This window comes from Lissotriton helveticus, chromosome 5_1, assembly GCF_964261635.1.
Source record: "Lissotriton helveticus chromosome 5_1, aLisHel1.1, whole genome shotgun sequence".
Taxonomy (NCBI): Eukaryota; Metazoa; Chordata; class Amphibia; order Caudata; family Salamandridae; genus Lissotriton; species Lissotriton helveticus.
In genome coordinates this window covers 286,521,801-286,543,629 of record NC_136065.1, presented here as the reverse complement: position 1 = coordinate 286,543,629, position 21,829 = coordinate 286,521,801, and the positions used below count along the sequence as shown (strand labels likewise).

The 21,829-nt window shown below is 44.9% G+C and overlaps 1 protein-coding gene across 2 annotated transcripts in view; it reads right to left on the bottom strand.

The window, feature by feature from the left end:
- The window catches only part of LOC144754444 (F-box only protein 6-like), a 127,734-nt gene extending 106,568 nt beyond the window's left edge, over positions 1 to 21,166 (bottom strand). The window contains exon 1 of one of the 2 annotated variants that reach the window (XM_078642231.1): positions 21,033 to 21,166. The gene's annotated coding sequence lies outside the window, so the exon portion shown is untranslated. The remainder of the gene's footprint in view (positions 1 to 21,032) is intronic. The other variant, XM_078642229.1, reaches the window with a different exon arrangement.
- Between the last annotated feature and the right edge of the window lie 663 nt (positions 21,167 to 21,829).

The window sequence follows — 21,829 nt, the reverse complement described above, 5'->3', positions numbered from 1 at the left end:
AAGAATTACTTTATTGGCAAATGAAACTATTCTGTGAGAATAGCGTCGTCTATTCCACATATCCTTGAATGTATGTATAAAACTATTTCTTTGTTAGAGAAGCAGATAAATGGTTTCCTTTATGTAGTTATTAATTGCGTTTAAAAGTAATAGGAAAGCGTTTTTGAGTCTTCATGGTAAAGAATGCGCTATTTTAAAATATTGTAGAGCGCTCTGAAGTCTTTGAGTGAAATCTGTGCTGTTTAAAGCATTTAAGGGCGTTTTGCGCTATTTAAATCCAATTTAAGGCATTGCGCGCTATTTTAAACCATTGAAAAGTGCCCCGATCGAAAATTGTAAGGGAGGGGCTATTTAGGAGTGAGAGCGTGTGGGGAGAGCCTGAAGCCGCAGCTGTTGCATACGTCAGAGCCCACCGCGCTCTGATTGGTTAAGGTATTCGGAGTGTCACAGTAAAGGTGTACTCTGATTGGCTGAAGCGTTACTGTGATATTGTAATTGGCTAAGCGTCCGTTTTGGTTTCTTTAGTTATAATCATACTGTTGTTTATAAAGATCGATGCATTTAAAAGCAAATTGTATAAAAGACACATATTGTACTGTGGCAGCTGTCAACAAGCTGTCGACATGCGTTATATATGTTAATAAATGAAGCACGAAATTGCGAGGGGAGAACTAAAACAACAGCTGTGTGAGCCGTCGTGTTCTGATTAGTCAAAACACCCGACGAGTCATAAAACTGAGGGGCGTTTAGGACATTTCAATAAAGCTATGCTGTAATTGATTCTGTTTAGTTTTCTTGTTGAATGCGCTGTTGTTTTGAAGAGCAGTTTGTCACAGTTGATGCGTGCCATAAGCATAGCGTACTGTGTTGCAATCACATTTTGTGAAGGAGGGGGGCTGGAGTGAGTAGGAGAGCTGTCAGCTGCAGCGGCTGTCTACGTCAGCCGCCGCGCTGTCATTGGTTAAACGCTCCGTCGCGTCATACACGGAGCCGCGCTTTGATTGGGCGAAGCTCCGTGTGTTGTGCGAGGTGAGAGAAACTCCGTGCAAGTCACAAAGGTTACGTTCTTTTTGGGCGGATTCTGGCAAGGTTTCTGAGTATTCATTTGGTTTGTCAATTTAGAATTGTCCTTGCTCGGCACGAAGGGGCCACGCTGTGATTGGTTAAGGTCCCGGCGCGTCATAGAAAAGGCCGCGCACCCATTGGCTATTGACGCGTAGCGTCACACAAAGGGCTGCAACCTTATTGGTTGAGGCACTGTGAGCAACTTTCTGATTGGGCAAGGTTTCTCAATTGAGATGAGCAGGTCCCGAATGTTATCAAGGAGCTGGCTGTGACGTGTGCTATCATGAGCTGTGACCTGATTGGTCAGAGCTCTATGTAATTAGACTTCCTTTTCTTCTTATAGAGGGAGTGCTGGTGTGCACTAATAGCGGAATAGCGCTACACTTTGTAGAGTTTCTGCCTTGGTTGAAGATTGATTTGATTATACCTCGAGGAGAGGCTTGCTGTGTTCTGATTGGCTAGGGACACTGCAGTGTCTTACAGAGGCCGCGACCGGATTGGTTGGGGCTCTGGTGGACACTGTGGTTGGCTGAGCACTGTGCAGCCACACGCTGATTGGATAAAACAGTCGTTGTGTTGATACACATTGTTTACTTTGCTGAGTATTTAATTTTCTACGCAATTAAAGACCAAAGCTTCGTTTTAAAATTTTAATTGTTGCTAATATTTACCACAATATTAGGAAATAAGAATATACTACAAATTAGTGAATAACACAGCAGGTACCGTGATTAGGACAACGATAGTAGCAAAAGTGATTAGAGTTTATTAAATAAAAGATAAATAATAGTTACCTTTAGAATTATAAATTGATAAATATTATCACAGAAGTGTGGTTTATGGTTGTTGGGGTCATTGATAACTGTATAGCAAATATCAACATCATATTAAAGACAAGAATAGGGGGATATACGTTGTCAGTAAAGCATTAGTAGCTGACAATAGTAATGAAAATACAGTTGTAAAGCCCACCAAGGAAAGAACAAGATTTGGCGACATCAGCAACATTGTATCGCATTTGGTGATTTGTGATTTCCAAGTCAAATTAAATTATTAGTTTAAAGAAATTAATAGAAGGAGTTTAAAGGTTTTTGCAGCAAAACATTTTATTTAAATTAAAAGCAATCAGATTAGGTTTTCTTTTTCCACAGATGTTGATGCGGAAAGGTGTGTAAGTGCAAATAAATACATTTGAAAATAGCTAATCACATTTTGGTGTTTTGTTGTTGTAAATTAAATACTTTATATTGTGTATTTGCAAATTCATGTTTTTCTTTTCAGGTTTATAAAAATTAGTGATACAGGTAAATTAAGAGAAAAATTTGATTGACCAAGTTATAAGATTATTATACACCTGATAGTGTTAAATTAATTAATTAATTGATCAGCAAAAGATTGGAAGGCCAAGTGAACGCATTTACTTATTGTAATTATTTTAAATTGAGATTAATTATTAATAAAGGTGAGTATTTTAAATCATGGATAATTATTATCCAAAGAAGAAGAAAATGTTTTTCTGCCATCAGAAAATGAAAAATGTAATTAAAAAGGTTAAAAAGGTTGTTGCTACATGTGAGAGCAAATTAATGAATAAACAGGTGAGTAATGAAGTAACTAGTAAGCATAATAAAAATACAGATGCTAAAGATGCAGTTTTAAATGACACATATTCTGAAAGAATACCACCTCCCCCAAAAGAAATAATTTTTAATGAAAATTCGATTCCCAAATATGTGAATGTAAATAATAAACATGTCAGAGAAGAATTAATTGATCAATGTAAAAATGATGTTGTAAATACAGATCAGGACAGAAATTTAAGCAGACTCTCAGAACAGATTAATGCAACGTCAAAGGTCCCAGATCAGATTAATAGAATGTCAGCTCAGACTTCTTCTAAAATTGATGCAACAGAAAAACATGATGAGATGCTTGGTACATCTGAAATTAATATTCCTGATCATGTAAATTCATCAATTGATTTAAAACAGTCCATGAATTATATGGAAGAAATAACAGTACCTGTGCTTGATAAAGATGAAATTAATTCGACAGTTTTAAAAGTCCCATTAAATTCTGAAATTCAAAATTTTTCTGAAAAACGTTATTCTATTGTACTTGAAATTGAATTAATAATGATTACAGCTCAGCAAGAAAGAGTGATGACTCCAGTTCCAACTAGCGAGAATTTTGATATTGATCTGATTGAATTGACACAGCCTGATGAGTCAACATTATGGTCAAAGGAAAAGGAGTTTGAAATAAATGAGCTGAATGAACAGCTACAAATACAGCGACAGGTGATAATTCAGCAGATTGGGATGGCTTCAAATTATGTTAATGAGCAGACAGACAAAACAGATACAGGATTAAATAAAGAACAAGAAAACAGTCCAAAAAGAATAGATGCACTTCCAGAATTTTGGAATGAAATTGAAGGTCTTTTGAGTGAAGACATCCAAGTAACAGATAACATTGATCAACAGATTAAAACATTTACTCCTACAGGTTCACCTATCAGAAATGCAAAATTAATTAAAGGATTGATTGATGGCATTCAATTGGCGGAAAGGATTGTTGACGTGAAATGTGCAGCATACAAAAAGAATGATGAACATGCTTTGAGTTCACTAATACTAACTTCTGTAGTTGAAACATGGCAGGGAGTCAAAGATTTACAAGATGAAGAAACTCATGAGGAGAAAAACACATGGTTGAGAGCAGAATGTAGACAGGGAGATGAGGATGAGATTTGGACACACAGAGATGACAGAATAGTTATACCAAACAGCATGATTGATGTCATGGCTAAAATGTACCATAGTTTGGAACATATTGGAAAAGATTTAATGGTCAAGCTGTGTTGCCAGCAAGTGAACAAAGTTAAGAAAACAGTTGTGGGAATGGGAACAGAATTAAAGGAGAGTGGTTCATTGACCAGATTACAAATGGATTTCATTGAGATGGCACTGCATAACAAACTGTGTTACATTTTTATGATTGTCTGTTTGTTTTCAAGATGGGTTGAAGCATTTCTTACACTACATAATGAAGCAATTACAGTTGCAAAGTTATCAGATGGCAGAAAACATATTGAAAACAGACTGCTCTACTGTACAGACAGACTAGAAAATTTAGATGTTGAGGAGCATGAGAATGGTACTATAAAGAACAGAGATACAAAAATGTGCCTAGCTACAGGTATAAAGTGGACAGATGTTCTTCCACTTGTTTTGATTTTTTTGAGAAGTACTACTGATAAAAAGACAGATTTAGGTTCACATAATATTGTGATGGACAAGGTCATGAGACAGGCATTCATACCAGAGGAAAGAATGATGACTATCAATGATGGCATCAATTTGGAGTACTGCAGGAATTTATCAGATGAAATGATTTTTGTTTCTGATGAAGATGAAACTGAAGTGCAAACAAGAGAAAAAGAGCAAGCATATGATCTGTTACAAGGTGAAACGGTTAGGAAAAAGGTTCGTCTAAAAAGAAATTGTTTAGTGCCAAGGTGGCAGAAAGGGAGGCCAGTCAGTCTTGTCACAACAAATGCAATGAAGTGCAAAAGACTGAAGAGGTGGATTGACACTGGCCACACTTTTCGTGTACCTACACTTGAAAATCCTAATGAGGATAAAGTCATCATTGCTGATTCAGATTCTGAAGAAGAGCCTGAAAAGAATCCAGATCTTGAAGATCGACAAGTTGGTCGACATCTGGAGAATTTGATTGAAAAACAAGCCTTGAATGAAGAAGACTTGAAAGTTGTGACTGAAGATTCAGAAAATGATGAAGATCTGCTAGAAAAAGAAGCAGAAGAAGAATGTAATCAGATTGCGATTCTAGACCAGGAGAGTATTGAAAAGCAGAAAAGTAGCTCTGAAAGCAGGAACAAGAATTCTGAAACTGGGAAGTTGAAGGTAATTGAAGAAAAAGAAAAAGATGAATTGCCAAGTACCAGTTACAAAGATGACGTTCCTAACGGAGTGAAGCTGCCGAGTAAAGAAGTACCTGAGTCTGAAGTTGAAATTTCTGACACTGAAACTGATGAAATTGATGAAGATTCTCAAGTAAGAAAATTGAGAAAAGAGCTTGGAGAACAGAAAATAATGTGATCAAGTCGAAGAAGAAATTACTAAGAAAAAGTGATAACTGGCCAGGAGAAAATGAAGGCCTAAAATTCAAATTGAGATACAGGTCAATGAAACAGATTGATGAGATATCAAGTCAAAAAGATTCTGAAAAGAAAAGTGAGGCAGGAAAGAAAATAGAAGTGATACCTGTAATGGAGGTAAATAGTCACAGTCAGAAAGAGATTGAAAACAAAAGTGACAATGATTGAGGTACATACCTGTTAAAATTTTTAAGTTTTCTGTTTTTTTTTGGCATAAGGCTGAAGAAAATGTGATAGATGACACAAGGTCGAAGAAATTCTGTTAGCTGAAAAATGTTGTGACATTAGGTCGAAGAAAAACTGTTAGAAGGTTTAAGTATATATAAAAAAAAAAAAATTGAAAAAAGGGGGTGTTAGAAATTTTTAGAAAATTTAGACAAATTTTTAAAATGTTTGTTTTATTTTTCCTTGCAAGCCTATTGAGATTACTTTCATGTTTTTGTAAAAGCAATTCAAGATGCTTAATTTTAAATAAATGTGGTAAAATGTCTCTGATATATATGCTCCTAATAATTCTGCTTTGGTTGATTTAGGTTGTTATTTTTCTTTTAGAAATTATCAAGGAGAAGTTTAAGGTCAATATGACAAGCAAAGCTTCAACTAGTCAAGACAAACATAGTGTAATACTGACACCTTTATTAGTTATAGTTTTTGCAACACTTTTGTTGAAGATCAGTTGCATATTACACAAGAGAAAGAAATAGATCTGGAGGGATTTTGTAAAACTGAATATGAGAATTGTAGGCAAAGTGATGAGACAAATCTTTAGAAATACTAACACAGGTGAAATTGAATCATGTTCATCTTAGATAAAATTTTGGCAAAAATGTTTTGGTGTGGTTTGGTGATTTTTAAATCACCAGATGAGGGAGTTGATGGAGCGAGATTCAGAAATACATTTTATTTCAACTCGTGAAGTCACACTTCCATAAATTAATTAATTATGCTAACAATTTGTGCTGTGTGTATGTTAATTCAATCTAGTTTAAAGTTACTTTACATTATAGAACACGCGGGAAACTAACATGTGTGCTCATAAATGTGCATTATGTTGCATTCTCATGTATGTGGAAAATAATAAATTAATCTTGTCTATTGTCATGTCATAACTAATAGCAGCTGTTTTTAAATAATGGCATGTGCTTATTTTGCTTTCCCTGTCTATGTGGTGTCACTCTATTCTCTATAGGTGCATAAAGAACCTTGCTGGATTAAATGAAGAATGGTAGATATAAAATGCTGCTTTATTTGTGCTTTACTGCTAGGTAATTTAGACTAATGGGTTAATTATTAGCAATGATGGGTGATAAAAGAACAGACTATATTTCTTGCATTAATTATTCTTTGTGTTTGTTTATATAATAGTTTTACAAATGAAACTTAAAGATGGCTGCAGAAAATTAGTACCCTTTTAAAAGTGGCGCAAGAAAAGTGGCGCAGAAAAATGAAGCTCTTTGAAAAGAGGCCTATTGATGAAAATGGCTCAAGAGAAAATAATTCTGAAAGGATGGAAAAAGCCTCTGAGCTTTTATTTTGAAAGGTTTTGGAATGAACTGCTAAAAAGATGACTTTGGAAAAATTTGCTAACGTGCCACGGGAGTTCAGAGCGGACAGGCTCAAGGTTGAAAGGAAGAAACGTGATAGATTTGCATTGCTTGAACAATCTTTCGCTACAAAATGTAGCAGCCTAAGGAAGAGCTGCCAAGACTTCTACATGAACAATGAACTAGTGAATTTGCCCGGGCATGTAAGAAGGAGGTGTCACAGTTTACTGTGGCACGAGGTGGCTCAGCCAATGGAGAACTAGAATTCGTCTGCTGAAATGTGAAAATTAGTTAGCTCAGCTTATTTTAGGGTATAAGAATGGGTTCAGAGAACAGATAGTTGGCTTACGCTCGAGAATTCTGGAGGACGTGTTATGCTGATGGACTTTACACGTGAGGAAAGGAGTTTTTATTAATTACTTTATTTCTAGGTGATGAGGGTAGAGACAAAGAGATAGTTAGGTTTGGAAATGCTTAATTTTATTTATTCCTGCTAATGAATAATAATTCTTGATTTATGCTCTTTTTTATTAATTCTGAATAAACCTCTCTTTATGACATTTTCTAATGCTTGTTTAATAAAATTCCAAAACCTAAGTTTTTCTAGATGTGTTTAAATAAACTTTCTAAAATGACAAGCTGGTCTTGATTATTGTAGATAGTTTATAGTTCAAAAACAAACATATTAGATCCATTCGCCTCATGTTTCAGCTGCTCTGTTGTTTTTTATGGGCCTGGTTTTGATTGGTAAGTGTGGTAGTAGATAGTGATGTCATTTATAAAGAATTTATATTGGAGCGCTGGAACAGCGGCACTAAAGAGGAACTAAAAAAGCCTATTAACAAATCAGAAGCCAGCATTTACGAAGGACAATGACACAGGCCAAAGACAAATATGGGCGAAGAGTGGGCAGGGCTTCAAGTCCATACACGAATAGAGCATATCTTGCAGTGCATGCGCAGCCCAGGCTCGACCTTAAAAATAAAGAGAAGGCCTCCAAATCACCACCGCAGCCAGCCTGCCATCAAAACTAGAACTTCAGACCTAACTGGCCAGTACTAAAAAACCCACGCAGTACCAGCTGCCTTAAGTTGAAAGGAAGGTGCTGAACTCCTCCCCAATTCCACTGCCCTCCTATACATAGCAGTTGCTGAGTGGCAGTGCGGAGACTTTCACACCCACTCCTACATTGTCCAATTGGGCTGCCCCACATCCGGCCATTTATTTTAATGGAGGTCTTCCAAATCCGCCCCAGGTCAATAAATTAACGCCCATAAAGTAAAAGATATTCTTGGCAGTAAAACACACCACACACACCACTGTGCGCTCAATGCTCCAACGTATGCCTCTATGGCGCGGAACACTTCCCTCATCCAACAAATGCGCAGGAGGCTAGGGAATAATTCCAATCTCCTCACCTCCCAAAAAAAAAAAAGAAGATTTAGAAAATGTGTCACTGAGCAGCAATCATAATTTATTTCGATTGATTGATTGATAGCTTTATTTCGATATGCGTATATCATAAAAGCATTACACAATAATATAAAAACAACATATCGGAAACTCAAGACTGTACTTAATACATCAAATGTTAAAAGCAGAATAAATAAGTTATTATTATATAAAAGAAGCATTAAATCGATAAAGACAGTCTTTTGAGACGTATCAACCAGGCCCATTTTAAAAATTTAGACACAGCACAAACAGTAGGGGGGGCAGTATTAGTCAATAAAATGCGAAGAGCCACAGAATGTTGGCGGATACCCATCTCATTGCAAAGCGGTTTGAGCCAAAAGGATCTCGGGCGCGCATAGTCTGGACAGTCAAGAAGAAAATGCGCCACTGTTTCGCAGCAATCAGAACAAAGGGCACAGAAGCGTGATACCTGCTTATTCGAATTCCATCTGGAAAGAAGGTCGGCTAGGGGTAAAGTTCCTAGTCTGAACTTGATGTACAAAGCCCGGTCCATTGGAATGGAGATAATATCCAAGAAGGGTTCGAAGGCAGTAACATCTTTGATCCTCAAATATGCTGCGGTGGAGTTGCAGTGATGTTGATTACTCATAAGTTTTGAGGACACCCAACCCCAATATATTTTTTTCAGAATCTCCTTTGGGGGTGCTGAATGGGTAAGCCAGCAGGAGCCCAGGCCTAGTTCCTCAAGCAGGAGTTTAATGTCCCTAAGCCACTTGATCCTTTGCCAGCCAGCCGAATGCATTAACTCTGCCAGCCCGTCTGCATAGGATTTTAGATCCGGGACCCACCACAGTCGGGCCCACAATAGGAGGGGCCGGAGGCGGGCCAGATCTTTAATTGGTTTACAGCCCGCATCCATAAGCATTGGGACAGTCGGGGTGCTCATCGGGACTGCCAATAGATCTTTGATGAACTTGTTCTCTGCTTTAGACAGGGACTCCATGCTGCCCAGACCCCATAACTCTGCTCCATAAAGTGATGCCGGTACCGCTCTGGCCTTGTATATATCGATGATTGGGGATACACAATGTTTCGATGATGAGTTGTACTCCTTTAACAAGGCTCCCCCCACTCTTTTGTGAACCAATGTCATTTTGGTGGTATGGGGTACCCAACTCATGCTGTCACTCAGCCGAATTCCCAGGTAGTCGAATTCTGCAACTTTTTCTAGGGGAATAGAGTTCAGGATAGGAGGACGGCCCAGTTTTTTAGGCGGGTGCATTACTAGATATTTGGTTTTTTGTACGTTTATAACAAGACCTCTCATTACACAGAAATCCTGAAACCGGTTCAGGAGTTTTTGGAGGCCCTGGGGAGTTTTTGAGATGAGAAGGGTGTCGTCAGCAAACAACAAAGTTGGAATCTTAACGTTGCAAAGTGTAGGGGCGTCTGCTGGTTCTTCGAGCAAGTAATCTACCACCCCGTTCACGTAAAGCGAGAAGAGGGTGGGTGCTAGGACGCAACCCTGCCGAACACCCCTCTCTACCTTGATCTTGTCAGTCTTCTCCCCATTCAAGCCCCACCTAACCTGAGCGTAGGTCGCTTTGTGCAATTTCATTAGGAGGTCCACTATGTATGGAGGCATCCCAAGGCCGTACAGCACCCTCCAGAGTTCCTCCCTGGGAACAAGGTCAAAGGCAGTCTTCAGGTCTATAAAGGCCAAATAAAGACTGCCCTTGCCCAATACCACCACCTTCCAATACAGTAACAGGAGTCTGAAAACTTGTTCAATTGTTCCTGTACCTGTACGGAACCCGGCCTGCATCTCGGATAGTATATGATGTTCGTCTACCCAAGAGAGGATCCTTCCCAAAATTGCTTTTCCCGCCACCTTCTGGGTCGAGTCTATCAGGCTTATGGGCCTATAGTTTCCCGGTAGATCACAGTTTCCCTTTTTAAATATTGGGACTACCTCGGCCCCTTTCCAGGACTCTGGGACAAACCCTCCCTCCATGATGGCATTAAGGAGAGCAGCAATCAACACCCCCCAGTCACCTGGATGTGCGTGAAGAAGATCCCCTGGTAGCCCATCCGGGCCTGCTGCTTTTAATGGAGTAAGGGTTTTAATTAATTTCGTAACCTCTTGGGCAGAAAAAAGAACCATATCTCTGTCCAAAGAATAGGGGGGGGGAGAGTAAATTGATCGTTAAGTGGGCCTTCAATAGCACAATAAAGACCCAGAAAATGATCAGACCAAGCCTTAGCTGTGATAGTGCACGTCCTCAAGGTGTCATCAGGGCGCTTCCTACTACCCACCAAGTTCCAGAAACTTCTGGCATCTATCCCTCGACTAGCCGTCAGGAGTTCCTGCCAGAAGTTATCTTCCCACTCCTTCTTAGCAATTCTTTGGCAAGATGAATATGACCTTCTAGCCTCCCTGATCCTTATTTGGGATTTTGATTTTACTGCGTCAATTAGCAGAGTCTTCGCCTCTCTGCACGTACGATTAAACCAACCTTGTCTAGCCCTAGAAGCTGGTCTCTTTCCATTTATGCTACCTGGGACAATAAAAAGGTCACTGAGAGCCAATGTTAATTTGCAGAATCTTGCAGCTACATCCCCCTCCCCGCTCCCCAGATGATCAAGATTGCCTACAGCTGCCGCTAACAACTGCGATATAGAAAGTAGTTTCTCAGGTGAAAGTGACAGCTTGGCCCATTTTAGCCGACGACCACAATTCGAAACTACTGACATATCCGGGACTGAGGGGCACAGATTTTTTCTGCCTGAATCATCTAAACACCTGTTGAACATGGTGAGTGAGAGGAGATTGTGATCACTTTCTACGGTAGGTGTAATAACCATATCCTTAACCATATTCCATAGGTGGATGTTAAGAAAAATATAATCTATTCTGGAGGAATGCGCGGGCCTGTTATAAGTATGAGCTCCCTTTTTATCCGAGTTAGTCCTACCATTAAGAGCCCTTAGGTCAAACTCAGATGTTATAGAGTTGACCTGGAGCACCACTTCCGACCATTTCTTAATTGGACTAAGCTCTAAAGCCGGTATACCCCACCTATTATCAATGACCTCTTGGTCCTCTAGAACTTCTGGTCCGAGGGGCTCAAAAGTACAATTGAAGTCGCCTCCCACCAGGGTGCAATGCTTGTGTGGCGAGGATCGAAGCAAGGCTTCCAGCCGTGCTATGACGGGAGATTCTCTGCCTCTCTTTACCCCTCTGGCATAGATATTAAAAACATTTAGAATAACCTGGCCCTTATGATTTTTTAATGTGATGTTAAGAAGGTCGGGACATTGGGTATCGTGCTCGTCCACCCTACAGTTGAGTGCTGTAGCTACCCATATGAGGAGGCCTCCCGAAGGACGGCCTCGACCACCCTCAGTTTGTACAGATGATATGTGATGAGACGAATATCCCGCCTTATGAGAAGGCTCCCTGCACCAGGTTTCCTGGAACAAACATATGGAGTATTCCTCCACCAGAGTGTTCCAATCGGGCAGGGTCAATTTCCTCTCTAGACCGGCCACATTCCAACTGAGAACCCTAAAGTGTGGGTCCGTCACAGTCGGGATGCTACCGGCCTCGATGGTATTCACCAGGTCTATATCTCCCGCCAGAGGACAGGCATTCGTGAACTCACTATGGATCGGCACTATCCCTAGTTCCCTTGTGCCACCTAATACCCTGTGCTCCCTTGGGGCGGGCAGTGAGTTGGTTCCTACACACAAATTTAAGTTTCCGCAGTTCGGGCTACCGGTCGCTCTGTTGGCAATTGGACTCCCGTTATCTTCCTGGCAATCAAGGGATTGTCACCGTCCCCTCCCTAAGCCATTCCACCCGCCCGAAACAGGGATGAGCGGGATGGTAGTATGTATAAGATTCTGTGAAGGTGGGGCTGCTATCCCTGGCCACGGACAATTTCCGGAGCCACTAGCCTCATCGATCAGGGAGGTTAAAACACTAGAGGGGCGTGGGTAGAAAAATGTTAAGTCAACAATACCAATACCACCCTTGCCCGTACACCAACCCGGTCTCGTTATCCATCCCACCACCCTTGGATCTTGGAAATTGACCACAATACAGTCCCCCCCCAGATTTTTTGTGGTGGAGCCTATCCAATCTATTCGCCTCACTCCCAGTATGAGTCCATCCACTTCCCCAGGTAGGGGCCCTTAACCAATGCATAGCTTTGTTTTTAAGCATTTGGAAGGTCTCTCTCTGTCCCGATGGAAGTGGTGGGACGTTAATCAAGACCGCTACATAGGGGAAGGAGTCAGGAGTGAGGTTCATGGGGGGTTTCTTATATGGGGGCCTTTTCAAGGGTGGTAAGGACGGACTAGAGACAGAAGAGGCAGGGCGGGTATCAATTTGTTCAGTGTTGACTGGTTTCCTACTGCCGGGGCAGGTGATATAGCAGCACCCTTCTTTGCACCCTCCAGTCCTCCTCCCACTGCAGTACCCAATGGATTAGTACTAGACGTCGACTGTTGCACGACAGGCTGACCATTAGATGCAGTGATGGGGGTGTTTACAACAATCCCTAATGGTGCCGAGTTAAGCGGCTTCGGTGGTCTCTTTACCGCACCATTGTTGGTTTTTACAGACAGGGGGGAGTTGGGATGTTCCCTTTGACCGTTAACGTGTGATGGGGCTTGAGCAGTGGTCTGGCAGTTGCTGTGGCCATCCTGCCTTGAGTGACTTTTTATTAATGCCTTGGTAGAATAGAAGTTGTCCAGAGTAGCCTGCTCGAAGTGGTTTAGGCGGTCAGCAAGCTTAGTAAGGCGTTCCTCTAGTGGAAGCAATAGGGACCGTAATATCCGTTCCACTTCAGGAAGCAAACTAGTCAGCCACGGCTGTGTATCGACCGTCGTCGTCCCTGTGTCTATAGAAGTGAGAGGACTGGGGTCTGTGTTGCCAGAAGGTGTAATTGCCCCCACTTGCTTAGAAACACCCCCTCGACTCTCTACAGTGTCTGCCTTACTAGAATACATGTTTTTATTAACTTTCCTAAATTTGTGTGGTGGTTTAGGAGGAAGGTTTTTCCTAGATGTGCTATTGCTTTTCCTTTTGAGACCCGGTTTTGATTTGGTCAATGGAGCACACACCACAGGTAGGGGGGTAATAGTTTCAATAGGGCTTACGCGGGGGAGGATCGAGTCACCCACAACACCATGATTGGCCCCATTCATACTTACATCATGACCTAAATTACAAAAGTCAGGTAGTTGGAGTGAGGACAATGGGGTTACTAGGGCAGGAAAGATTTGACCAGGGCGCTTATCCCCCGAGTTCTTTAGCAGTTCAATTGATAGTCTGCGCTCTGCGCGCCTCTCAGCAAGCGATTGCTCCTTGTCAATTGGGTGGACGGGGCGATTAAAAAACGTATCCAAAGGACCTACAACAGATTGGCCGACCTCGGCCGTCGGAGACCTCGAGACAGGTTTGTTGGGGGGGTCCGGCATTCTGAAGCGTTGGTAACCCCCTTGGCTGCTGACTTGTAGATTGGTGCAAACGTCAGCGGAATGGCCCAGCCCGGCCTCCAGCGGCCCCGGACGGCCACAGACGGTCCCGCCCTTGTCCCGGGCTTCTCCCGGCGCGCTCCCGCACGCTCCCGCGTAGCGGAAGCTCTACGGACCTAAGTACTCAGGTCCTGTTTGATCGTTGGCTGATAGGCAAGGGGGCGTGGCCAGCGGGGAGAGCAGCCCAGGTGTTGCTGGTTGGGCGCGCAGGGGCTCCTGGACACTGGAGCCCCTGCTTAGCAACTCGCAGCCCCGCTGGTCCCAACACCACTCCCACGCACCTCCCAACAGTCACCTGCAGCCAACAGCCTCCTCAACACAGGCGCGCTGCGGGACCCGCGAAGCGGGTCCGGCGAGTCGTCAGGGAAGCCGCTTCTGCCCAGCAGCAGAGGCACACCAGGTCACAGTGTGCAGCGTAGAATCCGTAGAATCCGGTAAGAGCAAGCAAAGAATTCAACAGGGGTCCCAGCTAGGTGAGGGAGAATGCCGCTTTTCACTTCCTCGGCAGGGGGGCGTGGCCAGCGGGGAGAGCAGCCCAGGTGTTGCTGGTTGGGCGCGCAGGGGCTCCTGGACACTGGAGTCCCTGCTTAGCAACTCGCAGCCCCGCTGGTCCCAACACCACTCCCACGCACCTCCCAACAGTCACCTGCAGCCTGCAGCCTGCAGCCAACAGCCTCCTCAACACAGGCGCGCTGCGGGACCCGCGAAGCGGGTCCGGCGAGTCGTCAGGGAAGCCGCTTCCGCCCAGCAGCAGAGGCACACCAGGTCACAGTGTGCAGCGTAGAATCCGTAGAATCCGGTAAGAGCAAGCAAAGAATTCAACAGGGGTCCCAGCTAGGTGAGGGACAATGCCGCTTTTCACTTCCTCGGCAGGGGGGCGTGGCCAGCGGGGAGAGCAGCCCAGGTGTTGCTGGTTGGGCGCGCAGGGGCTCCTGGACACTGGAGTCCCTGCTTAGCAACTCGCAGCCCCGCTGGTCCCAACACCACTCCCACGCACCTCCCAACCGTCACCTGCAGCCTGCAGCCAACAGCCTCCTCAACACAGGCGCGCTGCGGGACCCGCGAAGCGGGTCCGGCGAGTCGTCAGGGAAGCCGCTTCCGCCCAGCAGCAGAGGCACACCAGGTCACAGTGTGCAGCGTAGAATCCGTAGAATCCGGTAAGAGCAAGCAAAGAATTCAACAGGGGTCCCAGCTAGGTGAGGGAGAATGCCGCTTTTCACTTCCTCGGCAGGGGGCGTGGCCAGCGGGGAGAGCAGCCCAGGTGTTGCTGGTTGGGCGCGCAGGGGCTCCTGGACACTGGAGTCCCTGCTTAGCAACTCGCAGCCCCGCTGGTCCCAACACCACTCCCACGCACCTCCCAACAGTCACCTGCAGCCAACAGCCTCCTCAACACAGGCGCGCTGCGGGACCCGCGAAGCGGGTCCGGCGAGTCGTCAGGGAAGCCGCTTCCGCCCAGCAGCAGAGGCACACCAGGTCACAGTGTGCAGCGTAGAATCCGTAGAATCCGGTAAGAGCAAGCAAAGAATTCAACAGGGGTCAAGTTACTTTGTTTCTTCTCAGCTGTTTGTTTCCCCCAGGGTGGTAGGGGCATGCCCCTCAACGCTGGACTCAGTTTAACTGGGAGCTGAGCTGCACCCCTAAAGCTGCAGCTGTGGAGGAAAGGAGCTGTAGGCACAGAATAAGCTTGAGCCCGCCCCAACCACCTCCCTCCAGCCTCAAGCATGCTTCTCCTGGCTCCTGTCCAATTGCCTTTTGGCCACCCATCGCAATCCTTGATCCAATTGACTACTTCCTTTGTACAGATAAGGCAACTTGTAGTAAGTCCATAGGCAAGCAGAACTCGGCAGCGCAATACTTCTAAAACAAAAAGTGAAACCATATGCTATAATGGTTGAAAAACAAGGATGGTCTTAAAGAAACCCTCGTTCTTGTAGTCTCATAGCCACTGCTTTTTGGCGGGCTCGCGCTATAAAAATACCATTACATTCATGCCAACATTTTAGGACAGGACAGTGGGAGATAAAAAAAAAAAAGGAATCGGGAGAACTTATTGTGCCCATTGATTTCTATTTAGCTAGAGCCCATTTCAGTCTAAAAAGCCATGGTTAGCTTTAAAAAAAAATCTGGAGTCTCCTGCCGATATCAGGTCTCTTGAAATACATGCATGCATTCATTTTCTCTAGGCTACACTATACGAAGCGAAATCGCTGATTGGCTCGGCGACTAAAACTGTTCCAGGAAATGACTTACTTCCTGGCAATACTCGGGGTCATATATGAACTGAGATCTTGGTTTACGGAATTTACTTTAACCCCGTCTTTGATGGTTATTGAACGTCACTTTACGTGGCAGGTGGCACAGATACTTTTATCGACAATTATGATCCAAGTTCACTGCCAGTGGGATACTGCTTAATTCAGACACTCTGTTCATCACCACCCCCTTTTCTGAATCGTTTTTGGCCACTATAGGTGTGGCAGGGTATACTCAGACATGAGTCCCTTTCTCACTGCTCCATCAGGATTCAAGCAAGCCGGGCCGAAGAGGCTGAAATGCCAGAAACCGGTCCCCGGTAGCTTGTCTCCTTTCTGGTGAAGAATTGGCTTGGTAGTTTGGTCTGCCCTGTTCCCATGATGCACTGGGCCAGGGACAGACTAATTTGCATATAGCCAGGTTCTGAGCTGGGATGGGGCAGTGAGATAAATAACGGTGATGGATCAAGCCCTGATCTTTGGACTGGGTAAGAGTGGTCTGCTTAATTCAGACACTCTGTTCATCACCACCCCCTTTTCTGAATCGTTTTTGGCCACTATAGGTGTGGCAGGGTATACTCAGACATGAGTCCCTTTCTCACTGCTCCATCAGGATTCAAGCAAGCCGGGCCGAAGAGGCTGAAATGCCAGAAACCGGTCCCCGGTAGCTTGTCTCCTTTCTGGTGAAGAATTGGCTTGGTAGTTTGGTCTGCCCTGTTCCCATGATGCACTGGGCCAGGGACAGACTAATTTGCATATAGCCAGGTTCTGAGCTGGGATGGGGCAGTGAGATAAATAACGGTGATGGATCAAGCCCTGATCTTTGGACTGGGTAAGAGTGGTCTGCTTAATTCAGACACTCTGTTCATCACCACCCCCTTTTCTGAATCGTTTTTGGCCACTATAGGTGTGGCAGGGTATACTCAGACATGAGTCCCTTTCTCACTGCTCCATCAGGATTCAAGCAAGCCGGGCCGAAGAGGCTGAAATGCCAGAAACCGGTCCCCGGTAGCTTGTCTCCTTTCTGGTGAAGAATTGGCTTGGTAGTTTGGTCTGCCCTGTTCCCATGATGCACTGGGCCAGGGACAGACTAATTTGCATATAGCCAGGTTCTGAGCTGGGATGGGGCAGTGAGATAAATAACGGTGATGGATCAAGCCCTGATCTTTGGACTGGGTAAGAGTGGTCTGCTTAATTCAGACACTCTGTTCATCACCACCCCCTTTTCTGAATCGTTTTTGGCCACTATAGGTGTGGCAGGGTATACTCAGACATGAGTCCCTTTCTCACTGCTCCATCAGGATTCAAGCAAGCCGGGCCGAAGAGGCTGAAATGTCAGAAACTCTGTTCATCACCACCCCCTTTTCTGAATCGTTTTTGGCCACTATAGGTGTGGCAGGGTATACTCAGACATGAGTCCCTTTCTCACTGCTCCATCAGGATTCAAGCAAGCCGGGCCGAAGAGGCTGAAATGCCAGAAACCGGTCCCCGGTAGCTTGTCTCCTTTCTGGTGAAGAATTGGCTTGGTAGTTTGGTCTGCCCTGTTCCCATGATGCACTGGGCCAGGGACAGACTAATTTGCATATAGCCAGGTTCTGAGCTGGGATGGGGCAGTGAGATAAATAACGGTGATGGATCAAGCCCTGATCTTTGGACTGGGTAAGAGTGGTCTGCTTAATTCAGACACTCTGTTCATCACCACCCCCTTTTCTGAATCGTTTTTGGCCACTATAGGTGTGGCAGGGTATACTCAGACATGAGTCCCTTTCTCACTGCTCCATCAGGATTCAAGCAAGCCGGGCCGAAGAGGCTGAAATGCCAGAAACCGGTCCCCGGTAGCTTGTCTCCTTTCTGGTGAAGAATTGGCTTGGTAGTTTGGTCTGCCCTGTTCCCATGATGCACTGGGCCAGGGACAGACTAATTTGCATATAGCCAGGTTCTGAGCTGGGATGGGGCAGTGAGATAAATAACGGTGATGGATCAAGCCCTGATCTTTGGACTGGGTAAGAGTGGTCTGCTTAATTCAGACACTCTGTTCATCACCACCCCCTTTTCTGAATCGTTTTTGGCCACTATAGGTGTGGCAGGGTATACTCAGACATGAGTCCCTTTCTCACTGCTCCATCAGGATTCAAGCAAGCCGGGCCGAAGAGGCTGAAATGCCAGAAACCGGTCCCCGGTAGCTTGTCTCCTTTCTGGTGAAGAATTGGCTTGGTAGTTTGGTCTGCCCTGTTCCCATGATGCACTGGGCCAGGGACAGACTAATTTGCATATAGCCAGGTTCTGAGCTGGGATGGGGCAGTGAGATAAATAACGGTGATGGATCAAGCCCTGATCTTTGGACTGGGTAAGAGTGGTCTGCTTAATTCAGACACTCTGTTCATCACCACCCCCTTTTCTGAATCGTTTTTGGCCACTATAGGTGTGGCAGGGTATACTCAGACATGAGTCCCTTTCTCACTGCTCCATCAGGATTCAAGCAAGCCGGGCCGAAGAGGCTGAAATGCCAGAAACCGGTCCCCGGTAGCTTGTCTCCTTTCTGGTGAAGAATTGGCTTGGTAGTTTGGTCTGCCCTGTTCCCATGATGCACTGGGCCAGGGACAGACTAATTTGCATATAGCCAGGTTCTGAGCTGGGATGGGGCAGTGAGATAAATAACGGTGATGGATCAAGCCCTGATCTTTGGACTGGGTAAGAGTGGTCTGCTTAATTCAGACACTCTGTTCATCACCACCCCCTTTTCTGAATCGTTTTTGGCCACTATAGGTGTGGCAGGGTATACTCAGACATGAGTCCCTTTCTCACTGCTCCATCAGGATTCAAGCAAGCCGGGCCGAAGAGGCTGAAATGCCAGAAACCGGTCCCCGGTAGCTTGTCTCCTTTCTGGTGAAGAATTGGCTTGGTAGTTTGGTCTGCCCTGTTCCCATGATGCACTGGGCCAGGGACAGACTAATTTGCATATAGCCAGGTTCTGAGCTGGGATGGGGCAGTGAGATAAATAACGGTGATGGATCAAGCCCTGATCTTTGGACTGGGTAAGAGTGGTCTGCTTAATTCAGACACTCTGTTCATCACCACCCCCTTTTCTGAATCGTTTTTGGCCACTATAGGTGTGGCAGGGTATACTCAGACATGAGTCCCTTTCTCACTGCTCCATCAGGATTCAAGCAAGCCGGGCCGAAGAGGCTGAAATGCCAGAAACCGGTCCCCGGTAGCTTGTCTCCTTTCTGGTGAAGAATTGGCTTGGTAGTTTGGTCTGCCCTGTTCCCATGATGCACTGGGCCAGGGACAGACTAATTTGCATATAGCCAGGTTCTGAGCTGGGATGGGCAGTGAGATAAATAACGGTGATGGATCAAGCCCTGATCTTTGGACTGGGTAAGAGTGGTCTGCTTAATTCAGACACTCTGTTCATCACCACCCCCTTTTCTGAATCGTTTTTGGCCACTATAGGTGTGGCAGGGTATACTCAGACATGAGTCCCTTTCTCACTGCTCCATCAGGATTCAAGCAAGCCGGGCCGAAGAGGCTGAAATGCCAGAAACCGGTCCCCGGTAGCTTGTCTCCTTTCTGGTGAAGAATTGGCTTGGTAGTTTGGTCTGCCCTGTTCCCATGATGCACTGGGCCAGGGACAGACTAATTTGCATATAGCCAGGTTCTGAGCTGGGATGGGGCAGTGAGATAAATAACGGTGATGGATCAAGCCCTGATCTTTGGACTGGGTAAGAGTGGTCTGCTTAATTCAGACACTCTGTTCATCACCACCCCCTTTTCTGAATCGTTTTTGGCCACTATAGGTGTGGCAGGGTATACTCAGACATGAGTCCCTTTCTCACTGCTCCATCAGGATTCAAGCAAGCCGGGCCGAAGAGGCTGAAATGCCAGAAACCGGTCCCCGGTAGCTTGTCTCCTTTCTGGTGAAGAATTGGCTTGGTAGTTTGGTCTGCCCTGTTCCCATGATGCACTGGGCCAGGGACAGACTAATTTGCATATAGCCAGGTTCTGAGCTGGGATGGGGCAGTGAGATAAATAACGGTGATGGATCAAGCCCTGATCTTTGGACTGGGTAAGAGTGGTCTGCTTAATTCAGACACTCTGTTCATCACCACCCCCTTTTCTGAATCGTTTTTGGCCACTATAGGTGTGGCAGGGTATACTCAGACATGAGTCCCTTTCTCACTGCTCCATCAGGATTCAAGCAAGCCGGGCCGAAGAGGCTGAAATTCCAGAAACCGGTCCCCGGTAGCTTGTCTCCTTTCTGGTGAAGAATTGGCTTGGTAGTTTGGTCTGCCCTGTTCCCATGATGCACTGGGCCAGGGACAGACTAATTTGCATATAGCCAGGTTCTGAGCTGGGATGGGGCAGTGAGATAAATAACGGTGATGGATCAAGCCCTGATCTTTGGACTGGGTAAGAGTGGTCTGCTTAATTCAGACACTCTGTTCATCACCACCCCCTTTTCTGAATCGTTTTTGGCCACTATAGGTGTGGCAGGGTATACTCAGACATGAGTCCCTTTCTCACTGCTCCATCAGGATTCAAGCAAGCCGGGCCGAAGAGGCTGAAATGCCAGAAACCGGTCCCCGGTAGCTTGTCTCCTTTCTGGTGAAGAATTGGCTTGGTAGTTTGGTCTGCCCTGTTCCCATGATGCACTGGGCCAGGGACAGACTAATTTGCATATAGCCAGGTTCTGAGCTGGGATGGGGCAGTGAGATAAATAACGGTGATGGATCAAGCCCTGATCTTTGGACTGGGTAAGAGTGGTCTGCTTAATTCAGACACTCTGTTCATCACCACCCCCTTTTCTGAGTGGGATAACGGCAGCTTCCCAGCTGACAGGTGCAGATGGGAGGGCGTCAGAGCGGTCATTCTCTGACTCGTCAAGGAGCAAGCAACTCCGCTTCCTAAATTAGGGTGGGGTGGATGCAACATTGACTTCCAATAAGCAAGGGGGTGCTAGAGAGTTTTGACAGTCAAAAGCAACTGAGACATTCCTAGCAGTTGCGGGAGAGAATTGCGCTTTACTACCTCTCAGAATACAGAGCTCTCCCTCCTGTTACACTCTCGTCCTGCAAAAATCGACAGGACACCGATGAAACTGCAGACTTATTTCCTTCCTCCTATGTGAGACAGGGGGCGTCACTCTTTCCACAGCCTTCTTGAAATACAAGCCCAAGTTCTTGTCAAAAAGCCGCTTACTGATTAGTGCTTATATAACGAAGGGAGAAGGCTAAACAAAAGACCACAGACTTGAATATGAGCATATATTCTAAAGATGCTACTGTCCAGGGCTTACTTTCAAGAACAAGCACTGCCAAAGCCACAAGCACTGCCAAAGCCAATAGGTCTCGCCTATGCGGCAATCCGAGCGCTATTGGCATCGGCAAAGTCTTTTAGCCATGTCGGTATCCCTCTGTCAGTGACGTTATTTTATTTATTTATTTAATGCGATTTTACATAGCGCGAACTTTACCCGAAGGTGTCAGAGCGCTTTACATAAGAACCAGTTGCAAAACATAAGGATTTAGGATTACATGTGTTACATAAAAGATACACACAGAAAAAAATTGCAAATGTACAAGATGTAAAGTCACACAAAGAAGAGACTGGTGATTATAATTATCTCTATATACATAGGGAAGGGATATGAATGGATATACTCTAAGAGTCACATAGGAATGGTAGAGAGTACAATGGTCTACTGCATATACTAGTGATTAGAGTTATCTCTATATACATAGGGAAGGGATACGAATGGATATACTCTAAGAGTCACATAGGAATGGTAGAGAATACAAAGGTCTACTGCATATACTAGTGATTAG